This window comes from Camellia sinensis, chromosome 2, assembly GCF_055761805.1.
Source record: "Camellia sinensis isolate YWXY chromosome 2, ASM5576180v1, whole genome shotgun sequence".
Lineage (NCBI taxonomy): Eukaryota > Viridiplantae > Streptophyta > Magnoliopsida > Ericales > Theaceae > Camellia > Camellia sinensis.
Window position 1 is genome coordinate 78,480,867 of NC_138962.1, and position 6,000 is coordinate 78,486,866.

The following is a 6,000-nucleotide window of genomic DNA, read 5'->3' on the forward strand; positions in this document are numbered from 1 at the left end:
AGTACTTTGGTAATTTTGGGAAAAATCCTAGTTGTATTAATAAATTAATTTGTATAATTAATTTAAGGAAATTGGGGAAATTGGTGAAATGCATGAAATTGAGGAATTCATTGATTAAATTATGTAGTTGGATAATTTAAACCACTCACCTATTGAATTGTTCTTATATTTATTTTCAGTCTAGAAATAACTGTTTTGGGCTATCGGTGGAGGATAGTCGTGATTGTTGTAGACATTGCATGTGGATTAGGAATAACTGAAACTAATCACATTGGTTAAGTCATTAATTTTGACTATTGCATTAATACAGAAAATACGTGTATTGATTGAGCATTGCATTTGCATATATTGTTTTGTGTGGGAGGAGATAGGGGATGTACTCCACGGTTTAGGGGAAGATAGGGGATGGACCTCTAAACCGGATTTTGTTTGGGAGGAGATAGGGGATGGACTCCATTAGCACCATTTTTATGTGTGCTTATTATATTGAAGTGTTTTTACATGTTTATTGATACAGCACTAAAATGTGTATCAAATGGGAAGTATGAAGTGTTTTGATATGAGCATGAGTCTCATTTGTTTTGTTGATATTGGAAGTAATGGGAATATGATATGTAATCCACTGTTGTAAGTTTGGCCAGGTTCTGAGCCATGTTGATAATAATGGAAAGTGAAATGTGTCTTAGACATTAGTGTCATGAGACTGTTTAATGATAAAATTGATTATCTTGGTTAACCATCTATTGAATGCTATAGCTTTATTCGATGCTTATATTTGGTTTAGTATTTTTCTACTAGGCTGTGGCTCACCCTTTATGGGAACATCATTTTCAGGTTCAGGTGATAAACTACCTCCAAGGACTTAGCTTGGAAGGGTTTGGCTTCTGGATTGAAGAAGACTACCTTTAGTTAATAGTTTTGCATGTAAACATTCAAGCCTAGGGCTTTTCTTGTATTGAGATTAGAACTCATATTTTTGAATCCAAGTGCTGGCTTGGAAAGATGTAAGCCTGTAGGGCATTTTATTCGATGTTACATGTAATGCTTTATTTAGTAATACTCTGATGAATGAATTAATAAATTGTCTTCTTTAAATAATGCATGTCAATAATATATATAATGGGTTAATTTTGAGGGCGTTACAACTTGGTATCAGAGCGTACCGGGTTTGAATACTTTGGGTACGTGGGACGTGATTAGCATCACATTGGGTTCGTCTCGTTTGATAGAGACTTAGTGTAATGTTATATGCTTGTGTGATAACATGTTTATGTGATTATGTGGGTATGGAATGTAGTTTCTGGGATGTTGATTGGACCCTTGAGTTTCTAGTAGTCTTGTTGGAAAGGCACTTGATCACTGCTGCTTCCAACCAGAACTATAGTAACGCATTGGGACTATCATTATCCGGGAATGAAATTCGTAGGTGCTTATGTGATTATGTGCTTACGTGGAATGTATTATTGTTGTCCATTGCATTAGGACGCGAGTGTTTAGCTTCGGCACACTTATTAATGTGCTAATGTCTCTGTTTCCTTTATTAGGATGTCAGGACGAGGACGCGGTAGGCGTGGTAGGCCGGGTAGGCAGGAGGTGCCTGTGCCAGAGGAGATTCCGGCAGTTTAGGAGGGAATTGGCCAGGCTAATGTGGCCGAGCCAGTAGGCCAGCAGACTATGGGCGCTTTAGCTCGAGAGATAGCAGGGGCATTTAGGGAGTCAGTAGGCATTCTTAGGGCTGAGAATCAAGCTCAGGCTGTTATTGCGGATGCAGGACCTTCCTTTCTGAAGAGGGAGTTCTTCCGGTCTAATCCGGATGAATTTGTGGGTGATCCTAAAGAGCCGCTTAAGGCAGATGAATGGCTCGAACAGACAACGAAGACGTTTGAGATGCTTTGCATCGAAGACGAGGGGTTGAAGGTGACCTTGGCATCATTCCAGTTGAAGGGGGATGCGGGTCAGTGGTGGAAGTTCACTAAGGGGCGTATAGGAGGTACATGGGAGGCTTTTGTGAATGCTTTCCAGGAAAAGTTCTTATCTCCAGCAGTTAGGGAGAAGCTGAGAGACCAGTTCTGCCAGCTTAAGCAGTCGAGTTCTTTAGTGGCCGAGTTTGAGGGTGCATTTACTAGTTTGTCCAGGTTTGCACCTGAGTTGGTGGCGTCTGAGGAACGCCGTTGTATTGAGTTTGAGAAGAAGTTGAGGCGTAGCCTCAAGCTGAGAGTTGGGGGAACTATGATTCGGGATTATGGGCGTATGGTTGATGCTGCAGCCCACATGGAAATTATGATGCAGGAGGAGGAGGAAGGACAGAAGGGCTCCAAGAGGAGTCAGGATGGTCAGAATGATGGTAGGAGACAGAAGGGTTTTAATCCTCAGCAGTCTCAGGGTAGCTTTTCTAGATCGACTTTTCCTGTGCCGAGTGCTAGTTCGGGGAAAGGCAGTCAAGGAGACATTACCTGCTTCAAGTGTGGCCAGCTGGGCCACAAGTCTCCAGTTTTTCCTCAGAGGGGAGGAGTGCAGAGAGCAGCATCATCTTTGGCTCGATCTCAGAGCCAGAGTCAGGGTAGAGGTCAGTCACTCTCGTGTTATCAGTGTGGTCAACCAGGGCATATGAAGAGGTATTGCCCGCAGTTGGGTGGCACATCTGGTGCATCTGGTTTGAGGCCGATTCAGGGTCAGCAGCCAGCTCAGTCGGGTCAGGCCTCGAAGGCCAATCAGGGAGGGGCTTCATCGTCTCAGTCGGTGCAGCAATCTTATGCTCCTAGGGTTGAGCAAGTTGATCAGAGGTCGTCTGGGCGCGTGTATACTGTTACCACGCAGGATCTTGTGCCGGCACCATCAGTTGTGAGAGGTACTTTCTTGTTTTGCAACTTGGTTGCTAATGTTTTGATTGATACGGGTGCATCTCATTCCTTTGTGTCTGCTGCATTTGCATCTGTTTTGGAGTTGGAGTTAGCACAGTTAGCATCTCCTATTTGTGTAGTGTCGCCTCTTGGGGGTGAATTGATTTTGAAACACGGTGTTAGGGGTTGTGATATAGAGGTTGATTACCATAGAATCTCATTTTCCTTTGTAGTTATGCCTATGAGGGGTTTCGATGTTATTTTGGGTATGGACTGGTTATCGTCATACCGGGCAGTTATTGATTGCTACCGCCAGAGGGTCACTTGTTGTACCGTGAGCGGAGAGTATTTTCATTTTCTGGGGGACCGGGTTGGTGATGTGTTGCACCGGGGTATGTTCCGCGAGGACGGAGTGAGCTTAGTGGTCTACTTGCTAACCTTTCGATTAGTGAGGATGTTGAGACTCAGATTGTGTTGCCAAGGGTGGTTTGTGAGTACTCGGACGTCTTTCCCGAGGATCTTGTTGGTTTGCCACCGCATCGAGAGATTGAGTTCTCTATTGACCTAGTGCCCGACACGGCGCCGATTTCTATGGCACCTTATCGTTTTGCCCCAGCTGAGTTGTTGAGTTGAAGGTCCAACTCCAGGAGTTGTTAGATAAAGGCTTTATACGTCCTAGTGTTTCGCCTTGGGGAGCACCGGCCCTCTTTGTTAAAAAGAAAGGTGGTGCTTTGAGACTTTGTATAGATTACCGAAAATTGAATCGGGCTACAGTTAAGAATAAGTACCCTATGCCCCGTATAGATGATCTGTTCGATCAGTTGAAAGGTTCCCGTTGTTTCTCGAAGATAGACTTGAGATCAGGTTATCATCAGTTGAGAGTCAGGGAGGAGGATATTCCAAAGACGGCATTCCGTACGCGGTATGGCCAGTATGAGTTTTTGGTGATGCCATTTGGGCTCACCAATGTACCAGCAGTATTTATGGATTTGATGAACCGGATATTCCGGGAATTTTTAGATCGTTTTGTAGTCGTCTTCGTGGACGACATCCTTATCTATTCACCTTCAGAGGAAAAGCACGAGGAACACTTGAGGGTGGTGCTTGATTTACTTAGAGCCCATCAGCTTTATGCTAAGTTTGGGAAGTGTGAGTTCTGGCTAGAGGAGGTGAAGTTCTTAGGCCATGTAGTTTCTAGGGAAGGGGTGTCTGTTGATACATCCAAGACAGAGGCAGTGCAAGATTGGGTACAGCCTAAGAGTGTGTTCGAGATCCGCAGTTTTCTGGGATTAGCTGGGTATTACCGTCGGTTTGTGAAAGATTTCTCCAGATTAGCTTCGCCTTTGACTAGATTGACTCGGAAGGGAGTCAAATTTGTTTGGAGTGAGACTTGTGAAAAGTCATTCCAGGAGTTGAAAGTTAGACTGACCACTGCTCCAGTCTTGATTATTCCGGAGAGAGTGTTGGGTTATGCAGTCTATTGTGACGCCTCACGAGAGGGTCTTGGTTGTGTGTTGATGCAAGAGGGGAAAGTAGTTGCCTATGGCTCACGTCAGTTGAAAATTCACGAGAAGAATTACCCTACGCATGATTTAGAGTTAGCAGCTGTGATATTTGCCTTGAAGATTTGGAGACATTATCTTTACGGTGAGAGGTTCGAGGTATTCTCGGATCATAAGAGTCTGAAATATCTGTTCACACAGAAAGACTTGAACTTGAGGCAGAGGAGGTGGATGGAATTTATTGAGGATTATGACTTTAAATTGCATTATCATCCGGGAAAGGCCAATGTGGTGGCCGACGCCCTTAGCAGGAAACCTGTTGGTGACATAGCTAGTATAGCCATCCGAGAGTGGGAGATGTTAGGTGCACTTGGAGAGTTTGATTTGCTTCTGGGCGAATCCGTTGAGGCTGCGGCCTTGTTTTCTGTTGTTGCGCAACCTACACTTGTGATTCGAGTGTTAGAGGCTCAGAGGGGCGACCTTGAGGTAGAATCCCTCCGTGAGAAGATTTCTGGTGGGAAGGTTGAGAAAGGTTTGACGGTGTATCCCGACCTGAGTGTGAGATACCGAGACCGTCTGTTTGTGCCGAAGTCTTATCGAGAGGAGGTACTCCGAGAGTTTCATCATTCACGCCTTGCGGTGCATCCGGGAGGTACTAAGATGTATCGGGATTTGGGTCGCCAGTTTTGGTGGCGGGGTATGAAGAGAGATGTGGCAGCTTTCGTGTCTAAGTGCCTTACTTGTCAGCAAGTGAAGGCCGAACATCAAAGGCCAGCGGGTTTGTTGCAACCCTTGCCTATTGCCGAGTGGAAGTGGGAGCATGTCACTATGGACTTCGTTGTAGGTCTTCCGAGGACTCAGCGGGGCAGTGATGCTATTTGGGTGGTTGTAGACCGGCTGACTAAGTCGGCGCACTTCATTCCTATGCGCGTTAGAGATTCAGTAGATCATCTTGCCGACTTGTATATTCGGGACATAGTGAGGTTGCTCGGGGTTCCAGTGACGATCGTCTCCGATAGGGACCCTCGTTTTACTGCCAGATTATGGCAGAGCTTGCAGAGCGCCTTAGGTACTAAGTTGACCTTTAGCACAGCTTATCATCCTCAGACTGATGGGCAGTCCGAGCGTACTATTCAGATCCTTGAAGATATGCTTCGGGGTTGTGTTCTTGACTTTAGCGGGTCATGGGAGAGGCACTTGCCATTAGTGGAGTTTGCCTACAACAACAGCTTCCAGTCTAGTATCGGTATGGCACCGTTTGAGGCCTTATACGGCCGACCGTGTAGGTCTCCTGTTTGTTGGGCCGAGGTGGGTGATGCACCTCTGTTGGGTCCGGAGTTAGTAAGGGAAACGACGGAGAAGGTTGAGCTTATCCGTAAGAGGCTTGTTACAGCCCAGAGTCGTCAGAAATCTTATGCCGACCGTAGGAGGAGACCTTTGGTGTTTGAGGTGAGTGATCATGTCTTTTTGAAGATATCACCAAGACGGGGATTGATGAGGTTTGGGAAAAGCGGGAAGTTGTCCCCTCGATTCATTGGTCCTTTTGAGATCCTTGAGAGGATTAGCGAGATTGCTTATCATTTAGCTTTGCCGCCGCAGTTGTCCGGAGTACATGACGTGTTTCATGTGAGTATGCTTCGGAAGTATGAGCCGGATCC